Raw genomic sequence first — 19,456 nt, 5'->3', positions numbered from 1 at the left:
GAGGGAGTGCCGCACTGTCAGAGGGTCAGTTCTGAGGGAGTGCCGCACTGTCGGAGGGTCAGTGCTGAGGAAGAGGGCACTGTAGGAGGGTCAGTGCTGAGGGAGTGTGCAACATCTGAGGGTGAGCGCTCAGGGAGTGCCGCACTGTTGGAGGGTCAGTGCTGAGGGAGTGGGCACTGTCAGAGGGTCAGTGCTGAGTGAGTGCCGCACTGTCGGAGGGTCAGTGCTGAGGAAGAGGGCACTGTAGGAGGGTCAGTGCTGAGGGAGTGTGCAACATCTGAGGGTGAGCGCTCAGGGAGTGTCGCACTGTCGGAGGGTCAGTGCTGAGGAAGAGGGCACTGTAGGAGGGTCAGTGCTGAGGGAGTAGGCAACATCTGATGTTGAGCGCTCAGGGAGTGCCGCACTGTCGGAGGGTCAGTGCTGAGGGAGTGCCGCACTGTCGGAGGGTCAGTGCTGAGGGAGTGCCGCACTGTCGGAGGGTCAGTGCTGAGGGAGTGCCGCACTGTCGGAGGTTCAGTGCTGAGGGAGTGCCGCACTGTCGGAGGGTCAGTGCTGAGGGAGCGCTGCACTGTCAGAGGGTCAGTGCTGAGGGGTTTTCTCACTGTCGGAGGGTCAGTCTGAGGGTGTGCCGCAGTGTTGGAGGGTCAGTGCTGAATGAGTGCTGCACTGTCCGAGGGTCAGTGCTGAGTGAGTGCCGCACTGTCGGAGGGTCAGTGCTGAGGGAGTGCCGCACTGTCGTAGGGTCAGTGCTGAGGGAGTGCCGCACTGTCGGAGGGTCAGTGCTGAGGGAGAGTCGCACTGTCGGAGGGTCAGTGCTGAGGGAGTGCCACACTGTCGGAGGGTCAGTGCTGAGGGTGTGTCACACTATGGGTGGGTCAGTGCTGAGGAAGTGCCACACTGTCAGAGGGTCAGTGCTGAGGGAGTACCGCACTGTCGGAGGGTCAGTGCTGAGGGAGTGCCGCACTGTCGGAGAGTCAGTGCTGGGGGAGTGGGCACTGTCGGAAGGTCAGCGCTGGGGGAGTGTCGCACTGTCGGAGGGTCAGTGCTGAGGGAGTGCCGCACTGTCGGAGGATCATTGCTGAGGGAGTGCCGCACTGTCGGAGGGTCAGTGCTGAGGGAGTGCCGCACTGTCGGAGGGTCAGTGCTGAGGGAGTGCCGCACTGTCGGAGGGTCAGTGCTGAGGGAGTGCTGCACTGTCGCACGGTCAGTGCTGAGGGAGTGGGCACTGTCAGAGGGTCAGTGCTGAGTGAGTGGGCACTGTAGGAGGGTCAGTGCTGAGGGAGTGGGCAACATCTGAGGGTGAGTGCTCAGGGAGTGCCGCACTGTTGGAGGGTCAGTGCTGAGGGAGTGGGCACTGTCAGAGGGTCAGTGCTGAGGGAGTGGGCACTGTAGGAGGGTCAGTGCTGAGAGGTTTTCTCACTGTCGGAGGTTCAGTGCTGAGGGAGTGTCGCATTGTCGGAGGGTCAGTGCTGAGGGAGTGCCGCACTGTCGGAGGGTCAGTGCTGAGGGAGTGCCGCACTGTCAGAGGGTCAGTTCTGAGGGAGTGCCGCACTGTCGGAGGGTCAGTGCTGAGGAAGAGGGCACTGTAGGAGGGTCAGTGCTGAGGGAGTGTGCAACATCTGAGGGTGAGCGCTCAGGGAGTGCCGCACTGTTGGAGGGTCAGTGCTGAGGGAGTGGGCACTGTCAGAGGGTCAGTGCTGAGTGAGTGCCGCACTGTCGGAGGGTCAGTGCTGAGGAAGAGGGCACTGTAGGAGGGTCAGTGCTGAGGGAGTAGGCAACATCTGATGGTGAGCGCTCAGGGAGTGCCGCACTGTCGGAGGGTCAGTGCTGAGGGAGTGCCGCACTGTCGGAGGGTCAGTGCTGAGGGAGTGCCGCACTGTCGGAGGGTCAGTGCTGAGGGAGTGCCGCACTGTCGGAGGGTCAGTGCTGAAGGAGTGTCGCACTGTCGGAGGATCAGTGCTGAGGGAGTGTCGCACTGTGGGATAGTGAGTTGTGAGGGAGTGCCGCATTGTCAGAGGGTTACTGTTGAGGGAGTGCCACACTGTCGGAGGGTCAGTGCTGAGGGAGTGCCACACTGTCGGAGGGTCAGTGCTGAGGGAGTGTCGCACTGTCGGAGGGTCAGTGCTGAGGGAGTGCCGCACTGTCGGAGGGTCAGTGCTGAGGGAGTGTCATACTATGGGAGGGTCAGTGCTGAGGGAGTGTCGCACTGTCGGAGGGTCAGTGCTGAGGGAGTGTCATACTATGGGAGGGTCAGTGCTGAGGGAGTGCCGCACTGTCGGAGGGTCAGTGCTGAGGGAGTGCCGCACTGTCAGAGGGTCAGTGCTGAGGGAGTGTCACACTATGGGAGGGTCAGTGCTGAGGGAGTGCCGCACTGTCGGAGGGTCAGTGATGAGGGAGTGTCACACTATGGGAGGGTCAGTGCTGAGGGAGTTTCTCACTGTCGCACGGTCAGTGCTGAGGAAGTGGGCACTGTAGGAGGGTCAGTGCTGAGGGAGTGGGCAACATCTGAGGGTGAGCTCTCAGGGAGTGCCACACTGTCGGAGGGTCAGTGCTGAGGGGGTGCCGCACTGTCGGAGGGTCAGTGCTGAGGGAGTGTGGCACTGTCGGAGGGTCAGTGTTGAGGGAGAGGGCACTGTCAGAGGGTCATGTTGAGGGAGTGCTGCACTATTTGAGATGACGCTGAGCCTGCATCAATGATTGAGATTAGAATTGTGATGGTAACCTCTGCTGTGTCTTGTATTTTACCCCAGCAATCACAAACTGCAGGCCCCTTTCACAATGACGTTGCAGTTTGTGGAATCTTGCTGTGCACAGATTGCGAGCATTTCCCCACTCCAACAGAGGCGGCACCGCAGATATGGCAGTGAGTGGATATGTGACACAGAAAGGTGCTAGAGCAATGCAAGTTCCTCCTTGCTGCAGTTGGGTGTACTGTGGGTCTGAGCATGTGCCCTGAGTCGGGGAGAGGGTCGGGGGGTGGTGGGAGTGAGCAGGAGCAAGTGGACCCTGGCTGGGACTGGGGTGGGTGTGTGTGAGAGTGGGGATGTGTTTGCTCCTGCTCTCTGACTGCAGCTGACAGGCTGCTCTCATTAATCACCAAGAAAACAGGCGTCTCCAAGGATCTGGCCTTTCCCCACGACAGCCTTCCAAGCAGTTTGATTTTGTTGGGAACATCCTGGGAGTGAGCGATGGGGGGAGTGAGGCACCGTGATGGTCCTCTACAGGAACTGCAGTCGTGAGCACACAGACACACAGCACTCCACCATCACAAACACATCCTGCTTTACTGCAGCTGCTGCTGCTGCACCCTCAGGGCATTTGCTCCCCAGCCCTAACCCTAACCCAAACAGTCAGCACCCCAGAAACCGACAGTGTCCCAGCCACAGGCACTGGATACTTACCCATCAGCTCCAGCACTGAGAGAGTGGGCACTGTCAGAGGGTCTGACCCTAACCCTGATCCTAGCCCTGTCCCTGACCCTGACCCTGACCTTAACCCTGACCCTGACCCTGACCCTGACCCTGACCCTGACCCTGTCCCTGACCCTAGCCCTGACCCTGAGCTTAATCCTGACCCTGATCCTAGCCCTGATCCTGACCCTAGCCATGACCCTAACCCTAACCCTGACCCAGACCCTGACCCCGACCATGTCCCTGACCCTACACCGACCCTAACCCTGACCCTGACCCTGACCCTAGTCCTGACCCGAACCCTGACCCTGACCCTAACCCTGACCCTGACCTTAACCCTGACGCTAGCCCTGTCCCTGACCCTGACTCTGACCCGAACCCTGACCCTGACCCTGACCCTGACCATAACCCTGACCCTAACCCTGACCCTAACCCTAACCCTGATCCTGACCCTAGCTCGGACCCGAACCCTGGCCCTGACCCTAATCCTAACCCTGACCCTAGCCATGATTCTAACCCTGACCCTAACCCTGACCCTAGTCCTGACCTGAACCCTGACCCTGACCCTAACCCTGACCCTGACCCTAGCCCTAACCCTGACCCTAGCCCTGACCCTAACCCTGACCCTGACCCTAACCCTGACGCCAATCATGACCCTAACCCTAACCCTGACCCTAGCCCTGACCCTAGCTTGGACCCGAACCCTGACCCTGACCCTACCCCAGTCCTACGCATTGATTCTGACCCTAACCCTAACCTTGACCCTAACCCTGACCCTAGCCCTGTCCCTGACCCTGACCCTAGCCCTGACCCTAACCCTGACCCTGACCCAAACCCTGACCCTGACCATGACCCTGACCCTGACCCTAACCCTAACCCTGACCCTGATCCTGACCCTAGCTCGGACCCGAACCTTGACCCTGACCCTAGCCCTGACCCTGAGCTTAATCCTGACCCTGACCCAAGCCCTGACCCTGATCCCGACCCTGTCCCTGACACTAGTCCTGACCCTGACTCTAACCCTAACCCTGACCCTGACCCTGACCCTAACCCTGACCCTGACCCTAACCCTGACCCTAGCCCTGACCCTGACACTAGCCCTGACCCTGACTCTAACCCTAATCCTGACCCTGACCCTGACCCTGTCCCTGATCCTAACCCTGACCCTGTCCCCAACCCTGTCCCCAACCCTGTCCCTGACCCTGACCCTAGCCCTGACCCTAACCCTGACCCTGACCCAAACCCTGACCCTGACCATGACCCTGACCCTGACCCTAACACTAACCCTGACCCTGATCCTGACCCTAGCTCGGACCCGAACCTTGACCCTGACCCTAGCCCTGACCCTGAGCTTAATCCTGACCCTGACCCAAGCCCTGACCCTGATCCCGACCCTGTCCCTGACACTAGTCCTGACCCTGACTCTAACCCTAACCCTGACCCTGACCCTGACCCTAACCCTGACCCTGACCCTAACCCTGACCCTAGCCCTGACCCTGACACTAGCCCTGACCCTGACTCTAACCCTAATCCTGACCCTGACCCTGACCCTGTCCCTGATCCTAACCCTGACCCTGTCCCCAACCCTGTCCCCGACCCTGTCCCTGAACCTGACCCTAGCCCTGTCCCTGACCTTAACCCTGTCACTGACCCTAATCCTGACCCTAGCCTTGTCCCTGACCCTAATCCTGTTCCTGACCCTAACCCTGACCCTAATCCTGACACTGACCCTAACCCTGTCCCTGACCCTAACACTGATCCTGACCCTAATCCTGACCCTGAACCTGAACCGAACCCTGACCCTAACCATAGATCTGAACCTAAACCTGACCCTAACCCTGATCCTAGCCCTGACCCTGACTCTAACACTGACCCTGACCATAGCCCTGATCCTGACCCTATCCCTGACCCTGTCCTTGTCCCTAACACTGACCGTGTCCCTGACCCTAACCCTAACACTGACCCTGATCCTAATCGTGATCCTAGCTTTGACCCTGACCCTGACCATAACTCTGACCCTACCCCTATCCTTGACCCTAGCCTGACCCTGACCCTAACCCTGTCTCTGACCCTGACCCTAGCCCAGTCGCTGACCCTAGCCTTGAACCTGACCCTAACCCTGTCCCTGACCCTGACCCTGTCCCTGACCCTAACCCTGACCCTGACCCTAATCGTGACCCTAGCCCTGGCCCTGACCCTAACTCTGACCCTAACCCTGTACCTGATCCTGACCCCAGCCCTGTCCCTGACCCTAACCCTGTCCCTGACCCTAACACTGACCCTAGCCCTGACTCTGACACTGAACCGAACCGTGACCCTAGTCCTGACCCTAACCCTGATCCTAATCCTAGCCCTGACCCTGACCTATCCCTGTGTCTGACCCTAGCCCTGACCCCAACCCTGACCCTAAAACTAAAGGTGACCCTAGCCCTGATCCAAACCCTGACCCTGACCCTGACCCTAACCCTGAACCTACCCCTAACCCTGACCCTAGCCCTGACCCTAACCCTGTCCCTGACCCTAACCACGACACTGTCCCAACCCTGACCCTAACCCTGACCCTGACCCTAACCCTGCCCCTTCTCCTGACCCTGACCCTAGTCCTGACCCTGCCCCTGCCCCTGACCCTGACCCTAGTCCTGACTCTGCCCCTGCCCCTGACCCTGAACCTAGTCCTGACCTGGACCCTAACCCTGTCCATGACCCTAACCCTGACCCTAGCCCTGACCCTGTCCCTGACCCTAACCCTGACCCGAGCCCTGACCCTAACCCTGACCCTAACCCTAGCCCTGACCCTGAACATAACCCTAACCCTAGCCCTGACCCTAACCATAACCCTGACCCTGACCCTGACCCTAACACTGACCCTGACCAGCACCCTGACCCTGAACCTAACCGTGTCACTGACCCTAACCCTGACCCTAGCCCTGACCCTAATCCTGACCCGGACCCTAACCTGTACCCTAACCCTAACCCTGACCCTAGCTCTGACCCTAACACTGTCCCTAACCCTGACCCTGACCCTAACCATAGATCTGAGCCCAAACCTGACCCTAACCCTGATCCTAGCCCTGTCCTTGTCCCTAACACTGACCGTGTCCCTGACCTTGACCCTGACACTGCCCTGACACTGTCCCTGACCCTAACACTGACTCTGACCCAAATCATGACCCTAGTCCTGACCCTGACCCTGACCCTACCTCTGACATATCCCTGACCCTAGCCCTGACCCTGACCCTAACCTGTGTCACTGACCCTGACACTGACACTGTCCCTGACCCTAACCCTGACCCTGACCCTAATGATGACCCCAGCCCTGTCCCTGACCCTGACCCTGTCCCTGACCCTAACCCTAACCCTGTCCCAACCCTGACCCTAACCCTGACCCTGACCCTAACCCCGACCCTGTCCCAACCCTGACCCTAACCCTAACCCTGCCCCTGATCCTGACCCTAGCCCTGACCCTGACCCTAGCCTTCACCGTGACCCTTCTCCTGACCCTGACCCTAGTCCTGACCCTAGTCCTGACCCTGACCCTGACCCTAGCCCTGACCCTGACCCTAGTCCTGACCCTAGCCCTGACCCTGACCCTAGTCCTGAGCCTGCCCCGCTCCTGACCCTGAACCTAGCCCTGACCTGGACACTAACCCTATCCCTGACCCTAACCCTAACCCTAACCTTGACCCTAGCTCTGACCCTAACCCTGACCATATCCCTGACACTGACCCTAACCATAGCCCTGACCCTGACCCTGTCCCTGACCCTAACCCTAACCCTAGCCCTGACCCTGACCCTGTCCCTGACCCTAACCCTAACCCTAGCCCTGACCCTGATCCTGCCCCTGACCCTAGCCCTGACCCTAACCCTGACCCTGACCCTGACCCTGACCCTAACCCTGACCCTAACCCTGACCCTGACCCTAACCGTGATCCTAGCCCTGACCCTGACCCTAGCACTGACCCTAGACCTGACCCTGTCCTTGTCCCTAACTCTGACCGTGTCCCTGACCCTGACACTGTCCCTGATCCTGACCCTAATCATGACCCTAGCCCTGACCCTGACCCTGACCCTAACTCTGATCCTAACCCTGTCCCTGACCCTAACACTGACCCTAGCCCTGGCCCTGACCCTGACACTGAACCTAACCCTGACCTTAACCCTAATCCTAGCCCTGTCCCTGACCCTAACCCTGACCCTGACCTTGAACCTAATCCTGACCGTAGCCGTGACCCTAACCCTGACCCTGACCTTGAACCTAATCCTGACCCTAGCCCGGACTCTAGCCCTGACCCTCACACTGTCCCTGACCCTAGCCGTGCCCCTATCCCTGAACCTGACCCTAACCCTGTCCCTGACCCTAACCCTGACCCTGACCCTAATCGTGACCCTAGCCCTGGCCCTGACCATAACTCTGACCCTAACCCTGTCCCTGATCCAGACCCTAGCCCTGTCCCTTACCCTAACCCTGTCCCTGACCCTAACACTGACCCTAGCCCTGGCCCTGACACTGAACTGAACCCTGACCCTAGCCCTGACCCTAACCCTGACCCTAATCCTAGCCCTGACCCTGACCTATCCCTGTCACTGACCCTAGCCCTGACCCCGACACTGACCCTGAACCTAAAGGTGACGCTAGCACTGATCCAAACCCTGACCCTGACCCTAACCCTGAACCTACCCCTAACCCTGACCCTAGCCCTGACCCTAACCCTGTCCCCTACCCTAACCCCGACACTGTCCCTAACCCTGACCTTAACCCTGACCTGACACTAAACCTGCCCCTGATCCTGACCCTATCCCTGACCCTGACCTTAGTCCTGACCCTGACCATGACCCTGACCCTATCCCTGACCCTGACCCTAGTCCTGACCCTAGCCCTGACCCTGACCTTAGTCCTGACCCTGCCCCTGCTCCTGACCCTGAACCTAGCCCTGACCTGGACACTAGCCCTATCCCTGACCCTAACGCTGACCCTATCCCTGACCCTAACCCTAACCCTAACCCTGACCCTAGCTCTGACCGTAACCCTGACCATATCCCTGACCCTGACCATAACCCTAGCCCTGACCCTGAACGTGACCCTGACCCTGCCCCTGACCCTTGCCCTGACCCTAACCCTGTCCCTAACCCTAGCCCTGACCCTAACCCTGTCCCTGACCCTAACCCTGACCCTAACCCTGACCCTGACCCTAACCCTAATCCTAGCCCTGACCCTGACCCTAGCAGTGACCCTGTCCCAGACCCTAGACCTGACCCTATCCCTGACCCTAGTCCTGACCCTGTCCTTGACCCTAACTCTGACCGTGTCCCTGACCCTAACCCTGACCCTGACCCTAAACATGACCCTAGCCCTGACCCTGACCCTAACCCTGACCCTGACCTTGAACCTAATCCTGATCGTAGCCCAGACCCCAACCCTGACCCTGACCTTGAACCTAATCCTGACCCTAGCCCGGACTCTAGCCCTGACCCTCACACTGTCCCAGACCCTAGCCGTGCCCCTTTCCCTGAACCTGACCCTAACCCTGTCCCTGACCCTAACCCTGATCCTGACCCTAATCGCGACCCTAGCCCTGGCCCTGACCCTAACTCTGACCCTAACCCTGTCCCTGACCCTAACACTGACCCTAGCCCTGACCCTGATACTGAACTGAACCCTGACCCTAGCCCTGACCCTAACCCTGACCCTAATCCTAGCCCTGACCCTGACCTATCCCTGTCCCAGACCCCAGCCCTGACCCCGACCCTGACCCTGAACCTAAAGGTGACGCTAGCACTGATCCAAACCCTGACCCTGACCCTAACCCTGAACCTACCCCTAACCCTGACCCTAGCCCTGACCCTAACCCTGTCCCTGATCCTAACCCCGACACTGTCCCTAACCCTGACCCTAAACCTGCCCCTGATCCTGACCCTAGCCCTGATCTTGACCCTAGCCCTCACTGTGACCTTTCCCTGACCCTTTCCCTAGTCCTGACCCTGACCCTGATCCTAGCCCTGACCCTGACCCTAGTCCTGACTCTAGCCCTGACCCTGACCTTAGTCCTGACCCTGCCCCTGCTCCTGACCCTGAACCTAGCCCTGACCTGGACACTAACTCTATCCCTGGCCCTAACACTGACCCTAACCCTGACCCTAACCCTAACCCTAACCCTAACCCTGACCCTAGCTCTGACCCTAACCCTGACCATATCCCTGACCCTGACCATAACCCTAGCCCTGACCATGAATGTGACCATGACCCTGCCCCGACCCTTGCCCTGACCCTAGCCCTGACCCTAACCCTGTCCCTGACCCTAACCCTGACCCTAACCCTGACCCTGACCCTAACCCTGATCCTAGCCCTGTCCCAGACCCTATCCCTGACCCTAGACCTGACCCTATCCCTGACCCTAGACCTGACCCTGTCCTTGACCCTAACTCTGACTGTGTCCCTGACCCTGACACTGTCCCTGACCCTAACGCTGACCCTGACCCTAATCATGACCCTAGCCCTGACCCTGACCCTAACTCTGATCCTAACCTTGTCCCTGACCCTAACACTGACCCTAATATAGCCCTGTCCCTGACCCTGACCTTGAACCTAATCCTGACTGTAGCCCTGAGCCTAACCCTGACCCTAGCCCCGACCCTAGCCCTGACCCTAACCCTGACCCTAACCCTAACCCTGTCCCTAGCCCTGTCCCTGACCCTAACCCTGTCCCTAGCCCTGACCCTGACCTTGACCCTGACCCTAACCCTGACCCTGAACCTAACTCTGACCCTAACCCTGACCCTGACCCTAACCCTGTCCCTAACCCTGACCCCAGCCTTGACCCTGACCCTAGCCCTGACCATAGCTCTGACCCTGACCCTGACCCTAGCCCTGAACCTGACCCTGACCCTGACCCTAGCCCTGTCCCTGACCCTGACCTTGAACCTAATCCTGACTGTAGCCTGAGCCTAACCCTGACCCTAGCCCTGACCCTAACCCTGACCCTAGCCCTGTCCCTAACCCTGACCCTAACCCTAACCCTGTCCCTAGCCCTGTCCCTGACCCTGCCCCTAACCCTGACCCTGACCCTAACCCTGACCCTGAACCTAACTCTGACCCTAACCTTGACCCTGACCCTAACCCTGTCCCTAACCCTGACCCCAGCCTTGACCCTGACCCTAGCCCTGACCCAAGCCCTGACCCTGACCCTGACCCTAGTCCTGACCATAGCTCTGACCCTGACCCTGACCCTAGCCCTGAACCTGACCCTGACCCTGACCCTAGCCCTGACCCTAGTCCTGACCCTGCCACTGACCCTGACCCTGACCCTAGCCCTGATCCTGACCCCAGTCCTGACCCTAGCCCTGACCCTGACCCTAGCCCTGACCCTGACCCTGACCCTAGCCCTGAACCTGACCCTAGTCCTGACCCTAGCCCTGATCCTAGTCCTGACCCTGACCCTGACCCTAGCCCTGATCCTGACCCTAGCCCTGACCCTAGCCCTGACCCTGACCCTAGCCCTGACCCTGACCCTAGCCCTGACCCTATCACATCCCCTGTTCTGTCCCTGTCTGACCCTGACCCTAACTCTGATCCTAACTGTCTGACCATTTCCGTGGCTGCTCCACCCCATTGCTGTGGGTCAGGAGTCACATGAAGGCCAGGCCGGGCAGGGATTGCTGATTGCCTTTTCTGAAGCTGACCCTGTGACCTTCCACTTGTTCATCAGAGTACAACAGAAGGCCATTCAGCCCGTCAGCTCCATTCTGGTTCTTTGAGGAGCAATCCTATTGGGCCCATCCCCCATCTTGCCTCCCTGCTGTGCCCATCTAATTCTCACAGACCCGCCGAGTTCCACACAAAAGACCCTTCAACCCATCTAGTCTGTACCAGTGAGAAACAAGCACCAAACAGATCTGATCCCACTTCCCAGGAGAAAATCTCCACCCCCCTCTGCCCCTCGCCCTGGTTCTCCAAGGTCAGTGAGCTCCAGCTACTGGCTGCATCAAAGCGCCCCCCCCCTCCCCCACCCACTCCTCCAGCTCCCCCTGCCCCCTCAGACCCGATGTCTGGGTCCCCTCGAATCCGGATGCTCTCAGCCAATGGGAGGCTTTCTTTGTGAGGATCCAATCTCCCAGCAGCCTCTGCCCTGGGATGTCCTTCCTGTTTATGGGAACGCCCCCGTGTTACCCACACAGCTTCACTGCCTTGTCATACCTCAATCCTCTCCCCGGCCCCACCCCGACCTGCACCCTCCCTCCCCTCGTGCTGCCATTGATCAGCTGGGCCAGGGCATGGACTAAAATACTGGGAGCCTGTGATCAATGATCACGGGTTAACTTTGACCTAACTATAAACTGGGAAAATCTGATTGGCTGTAGAAGCCAGGATGAGGGTGGGAGGGAATGCTTTCGGGATAGTTTCTTACAGCAACACATTTAGGGACTGACCAAAGAGCTGGTCATAGTATCCTTGGCATTGTGTGATGTTTTTATGCACTAATGGGATGTGGGTGTTAATGGCTTGGCCAGTATTTATTGCCTGTCCCTAGTTGCCCCTTGAGAAGGTGGGGGTGAGCTGCCTTCTTGAACCAGTGGCAGTGAAAGAACGGCGATATATTTCCAAGTCAGGATGGTGAGGGGCTTGGAGGGGACCTTACAGGGGGTGGTGTTCCCATGTATCTGCTGCCCCTTGTCCTTCCAGATGGAAGTGGCCGTGGGTTTGAAAGGTGCTGTTTGGGGAGGGGAAGGCAGCCTTGATGAAAGATCTCAGAATAAGGGCACCCTCAGACTGTACCAGCGAGAAAAGGATTGAACTTTATATTGGCTGTGAACAGGAGAAGATTGAGTCCAAATCTCGTGTTTTAAATGTAATAAAGGTAGCTATGTCGGCATAAGCTGGAAATGAACTGGGATGCTGGGTTAGGGGATAGATCAATGAAGACGCAGTGGAAGATATTTAAGGGAACATGTCAGAATAAGTACACTCACATTCTTGTGGTGTGTTGGTAGTGTCCGTCTCTCTGAACCAGAAAGCCTGGGTTCAAGTCCCACCTGCTCCAGAGAGGTGTCAGAATGTCTCCCTGAACAGGTAGGTGGAAGGACCTCTTCCTACAATGAAGGGCAAGTTCTAAAGGTAACTGCCCCTGCCCCACCCCCCCCAACCCCAACCCACACCCCTACCCCAGCCCCCCAAACCCCCACCCCCATGCCCCACCCCCCCAACCCCACACCCCCACACCCCCACCCCAGCCCCCCAAACCCCCACCCCCCATGCCCCATCTTAGAGAAAGTCCAATCACAAGGGAAGTGGTGCTGATCAAACAGGTGGAGCTGTGGCTGACACATCTCTGGGTCCAAATGGACATTGTCCTCGGTTTACGAAAGCGGTATACTGAGGTAGGAGATAGGTGGTGTTAACTTTTCAAACTTCCCTTGATTTTGAAACACTCCATCAGACTGGAAAGTAGCAGTTTATTGGAGTAATTTGAAAGAGTAACATGTGCTACAGATAAAGGAGAGCCTGGAGTTACACTGGAGTTGGATCTCCAGAAAACATTTGATAAAGTGTCTCTCTCTCTCTCTCTCTCTCTCCCTCTCTCTCTCTCGCTCTGTGTGAGCTGTGGGGATCCAGTCTCTCTCTCTCTCTTTCTGTGAGCTGTGTTGATCCTGTCTCTCTTTCTCTCTCTCTCTCTCTCTCTCTCTGTCTCTCTCTCTCTCTCTCTCTCTGCCTCTCTCTGTCTCTCTCTCTCTCTCTCTGTCTCTCTCTCTCTGTCTCTGAACTTCCTTTGTGAATCAGGGATAGTGGGTTTGCCTTTAGAACTTTCCCTTTATTGTAGGAAGAGTTATTTTCACCCACCTGTTCAGGGAGATATTAATGACACCCTTCTAGAGCAGGTGGGACTTGAACCCAGACCTCCTGGCTTAGAGGGATGGACACTACGACAATGATTATTGTGCAGAATAAGCTTTCTTGGGAACGGGGTAACAGCTCAGACTGGATAGAAGACTGGCTGGTTGGCAGAAAACAGAGAGGATGTAGAAATGGCCTTTTGTCTGATGTGTCGAACAGGGTCACACAGAGGTCAGGCTGTGACAAACCCAACCACAATGACCTGGACAAGGCGGGTGAAGGCTGAATTTGCAGCTGATACCTCAGTAGCTGCAGAGAGATGGTGGAAAAAGGCACAAGGGCAGTAGTGATGGATAGAGGCAGGGTGAGTGAGTGGGAAAAGCATGTGTCAGGTGGCGTATAGGGTGGAAAAATGTCAGAGTTTTTATAGGAAGAGTATTATCAAAAATGTAGAACAGTTGGAGAATTCTGAGTTGCATAGGGATCAGGGTGGTTATAGTGCATGAGTCACAAAGATTATTACGCAGCTACAGCAAGTGATTGAAAAGCTAATGGGGTGATATCCTTTATTATCAGCAGATTTGAACACAAAGGGGAATGATCAGAAACAGAAATGGCTGGAGAAACTTCGCAAGTCTGTGAAGGGAGAAATAGAGTCAATGTTTCAGGTTGATGAAGGGTCATTGGAGATGAATTATTAACTGTTTCTCTCTCCACAGACGCTGCTGGATTTGCTGAATTTCTCCAGCAAGTTCTGTTTTTGTGTCAGATTTGCAGCATCGGCAGTTCTTTGTTTTACAGAGATGCACCTGTTATGCTTCAGTTGTACAGGGTATTGATGAGGCCACTTTGACCTCTTTATTGAAGGAAGGATACAGATATACTGGAGGCAGTTAAGAGGGGTTTACCAGATTGAGAGCTGGAATAAGTGGGCTGTTTTATGGGGAAAAGTCAGATAGATTGGGCTTGTTTGTACTGGAATTTAGAAGAGCAAAGGGTCCCTGAAGTGTATTAGATCGTGAATGGTCTTGACAAGGTGGATTTGGAAAGGATGTTTCCTCTTGACCATCAGTCTGAAACTCTCCGACAGTGCCCACTCCCTCAGCACTGACCCTCCGACAGTGCCCACTCCCTCAGCACTGACCCTCCGACAGTGCAGCACTCCCTCAGCACTGACCGTCCGACAGTGCAGCACTCCCTCAGCACTGACCGTTCGACAGTGCCCACTCCCTCAGCACTGACCCTCCGACAGTGCAGCACTCCCTCAACACTGACCGTTCGACAGTGCCCACCCCCTCAGCACTGACCCTCCGACAGTGCCCACTTCCTCAGCACTGAGCCTCTGACAGTGCCCACTCCCTCAGCACTGACCCTCCAATAGTGCCCACTTCCTCAGCACTGACCCTCCAACAGCGCGGCACACCCTCAGCACTGACCCTCCAACAGTGCCCACTCCCTCAGCACTGACCCTCCGACAGTGCCCACTCCCTCAGCACTGACCCTCCGACAGTGTGGCACTCCCTCAGCACTGACCCTCTGACAGTGCAGCGCTCCCTCAGCACTGACCCTCCAACAGTGTGGCACTCCCTCAACACTGACCCTCCGACAGTGCCCACTCCCTCAACACTGACCCTCCGACAGTGTCCACTCCCTCAGCACTGACCCTCCGACAGTGCCCACTCCCTCAGCATTGACCCTCCGACAGTGCGGCACTCCCTCAGCACTGACCCTCCAACAATGCCCACTCCCTCAGCATTGACCCTCCGACAGTGCGGCACTCCCTCAGCACTGACCCTCCGACAGTGCCCACTCCCTCAGCACTGACCCTCCCACAGTGCCCACTCCCTCAGCACTGACCCTCCGACAGTGTGACACGCCCTCAGCACTGACCGTTCGACAGTGCCCACTCCCTCATCACTGACCCTCCCACAGTGCCAACTCCCTCAGCACTGACCCTCCGACAGTGCAGCACTCCCTCAACACTGACCGTTCGACAGTGCCCACCCCCTCAGCACTGACCCTCCGACAGTGCCCACTTCCTCAGCACTGAACCTCCGACAGTGCCCACTCCCTCAGCACTGACCCTCCGTCAGTGCCCACTCCCTCAGCACTGACCCTCCAATAGTGCCCACTTCCTCAGCACTGACCCTCCAACAGCGCGGCACACCCTCAGCACTGACCCTCCAACAGTGCCCACTCCCTCAGCACTGACCCTCCGACAGTGCCCACTCCCTCAGCACTGACCCTCCGACAGTGCCCACTCCCTCAGCACTGACCCTCCGACAGTGTGGCACTCCCTCAGCACTGACCCTCCGACAGTGTGGCACTCTCTCAGCACTGACCCTCCGACAGTGCCCACTCCCTCAGCACTGACCCTCTGACAGTGCGGCAATCCCTCTGTGCTATCTTGAGTGTCATTTGTCCAAACCTTCCCAATAACTGTTTGGCCATCGGTGGACGGAGGTGATATTTTCTCCTTAAATATGAATCTATTAGGATGTGGGTCTGCAACTGCAAACAGTAGCCTGATGATCTTGTGAAATTGTATCGAGAGGAGTGAGAAATAGAGAAACACTGGGCAGTGATTTGTTGCTGAGTTTAAGATGCAGAACAGCAGGTCCCTGGGAGTATTACTGGAGCTGACTGCAGTGGGGTAGGCTGTGGACAGAGTGAGAGAGGGAGGGAGAGGGAGAGGGAGAGAGAGAGAGAGAGAGAGAGTGACAGAGCGGGGGATGAGAGAGAGATAGAGGGGGCGAGAGTACAGAGAGAGGGGAGGAAGAGAGAGAGAAAGAGAAAGGGGGGGTGGAGAGCGAGAGAGGACAGCATTTCAGAGGAACACACACAGACACACACACAGACACAGACACACACACAGACACACTCACACAGACACACACACAGACACACACATACAGACACACACATGCAGACACACACACACAACACATACACACAGACACAGACACACACAGACACACACACAACACATACACACACAGAGACACAGACACACACACACACAGACACACACATATACACACACACACAGACACACACACTCACACAAACACACACAGACACACAGCACATACACAGACACAGACACGCACACACACATACACAGACACACACACGCACACACATACACACACATATACACACACACACACATAATCAGACACACATACACACGCACACAGACATATACATAAACACATACACACACATGCACAGACATACACACGTGCGCACACATATGCACAGACACACACGAACACACACATACACATGCAAACTTACATACACATACGCACACATACACAGACACACACACAGACACACACATACACATACACAGACACACGCACACGCACACACACATACACAGACACACACATGCACACACATACACACACGCACACATACACACACATATACACAGACACACACACATAATCAGACACGCACACAGACACATACACAAACACATACACACGCACACACATACACAGACACACACATGCACGCACAAATATACACAGACACACATGCACGCACACACATACCCACACATATACACACACACATAATCAGACACACATACACACAGACACATACACAAACACATACACACACACATACACAGACACACACGCGCGCACACATATACACAGACACACACGAACACACACACATACACGCAAACTTACATACACATACACAGACACACACACAGTCACGCACACAGACACACACACAGACACACACACAGACACACACAGGCACAGACACATACAGACACACACACAGACACACACACACACACAGACACACACATACACAGACACAAGCACACGCACACACACATACACAGACACACACATGCACACACATACACACATGCATACACACATATACACACATATACACAGACACACACACATAATCAGACACACACACACATAGTCAGACACACATACACACACACACAGACACATACACAAACACATACACACACATACACACACACACATGCACGCACAAATATACAGACACACATGCACGCACACACATACACACACAAACTCACATACACATACACAGACACACATACACAGACACACACACACACAAACACACATACACGCACACATACACAGACATACACACAATCACACATACAATGACACACATGCACACACACATGCACATACACATATACACACATATACACAGACACACACACATGCACACACACACATACACAGGCAACACACAGACATGCACACACACACTCGCACACACAAACATACACACACACTCATAGACACACACATACACACACAGATACACACACATACACAGATACACACACTTGCACACACATATACACACAGACACACACACACACACACGCACATACACAGACACACACACATACAGGGACACACACACATAAACACCCACACACATACACACACACACGCATGCACACAGACACACACATACATACACACAGAGATGCGCGCACACACATACAGACACCCACACATACACACACATACGCATACACAGACACACACATACACATACACACACACATACACACCCACATACACACACACACAGACATACACACACACATACACACGCACACACACACATATACACACACACACACACGCACACACACACACAGCCATGCAGTCATACACGAGAAGGGAGAATTGGAAGTGTCAGTATTGCAGTTGAACAAAGGGAACTATGGAGCTATGAGGGAGGAGCTGGCCAAAGTTCAATGGTGCAATACCCTAGCAGGGATGGCAGTGGAGGAACAATGGCAGGTATTTCTGGGTGTAATGCAGAAGATGCAGGATCAGTTCATTCCAAAAAGGAAGAAAGATCCTAAGGGGAGGCAGGGGTGGCTGTGGCTGACGAGGGAAGTTAAGGACCATATAAAGACAAAAGGGAAATAGTAGAACATAGCAAAGATGAGTGGGAAATCGGAGGTCTGGGAAGCTTTTAAAGGACAACAGAGGATAACTAAAAAGGAAATACGCAAAGAAAACATAAGGTACGAAGGTAAACTGGCCAAAAATATAAAGGAGGATAGTAAAGGCTTTTTTACGTATGTAAAAAAAAACAAGGTTAAGACTAAAATTGGGCCCTTGAAGACAGAAACGGGTGAATTTATTTTGGGGAACAAAGAAATGGCAGAGGAGTTGAATTGGTACTTTAGATCTGTCTTCACTGGGGAAGACACGAGCAATCTCCCAGATGTAATAGTGGCTGAAGGACCTGAACTGAAGGGAACTTATATTAGACAGGAAATGGTGTTAGATAGACTGTTAGGTCAGTGTGGGGGAGGAGGGGCTCAGTGCGGGGTGGGGGGGTTCAGTGTGGGGGAGGAGGGGCTCAGTGCAGGGGGGGGTCAGTGTGGGGGAGGAGGGGCTCAGTGCAGAGGGGAGGGGGGTCAGTGGGGGGGAGGAGGGGCTCAGTGCAGGGGGGGGTCAGTGGGGGGGAGGAGGGGCTCAGTGCAGAGGGGAGGGGGTTCAGTGGGGGGGAGGAGGGGCTCAGTGCGGGGTGGGGGGGGTCAGTGGGGGGGAGGAGGGGCTCAGTGCAGGGGGAGGGGGTCAGTGTGGGGGAGGAGGGGCTCAGTGCAGAGGGGAGGGGGGTCAGTGGGGGGGAGGAGGGGCTCAGTGCGGGGTGGGGGGGTCAGTGGGGGGGAGGAGGGGCTCAGTGCGGGGTGGGGGGTCAGTGGGGGGGAGGAGGGGCTCAGTGCAGAGGGGAGGGGGTCAGTGTGGGGGAGGAGGGGCTCAGTGCAGAGGGGAGGGGGGTCAGTGGGGGGGAGGAGGGGCTCAGTGCGGGGTGGGGGGGTCAGTGGGGGGGAGGAGGGGCTCAGTGCAGAGGGGAGGGGGTCAGTGTGGGGGAGGAGGGGCTCAGTGCAGAGGGGAGGGGGGTCAGTGGGGGGGAGGAGGGGCTCAGTGCGGGGTGGGGGGGTCAGTGGGGGGGAGGAGGGGCTCAGTGCGGGGTGGGGGGTCAGTGGGGGCGAGGAGGCGCTCAGTGCAGAGGGGAGGGGGTCAGTGTGGGGGAGGAGGGGCTCAGTGCAGAGGGGAGGGGGGGTCAGTGGGGGGGAGGAGGGGCTCAGTGCAGTGGGGGTCAATGTGGAGGAGGAGGGGGTCAGTGCAGAGAGGAGGGGGGTCAGTGTTGGGGAGGAGGG

The 19,456-nt window shown here is 56.6% G+C and overlaps 1 protein-coding gene across 1 annotated transcript in view; it reads left to right on the top strand.

The window, feature by feature from the left end:
• Positions 1 to 19,456, top strand: part of LOC140469337 (protein spinster homolog 1-like) — a 1,071,775-nt gene that overhangs the window by 668,545 nt on the left and 383,774 nt on the right. The window lies entirely within an intron of this gene.

Source organism: Chiloscyllium punctatum, chromosome 49 (assembly GCF_047496795.1).
Source record: "Chiloscyllium punctatum isolate Juve2018m chromosome 49, sChiPun1.3, whole genome shotgun sequence".
Taxonomy (NCBI): Eukaryota; Metazoa; Chordata; class Chondrichthyes; order Orectolobiformes; family Hemiscylliidae; genus Chiloscyllium; species Chiloscyllium punctatum.
This window is presented reverse-complemented; position numbering and strand designations above follow the sequence as displayed.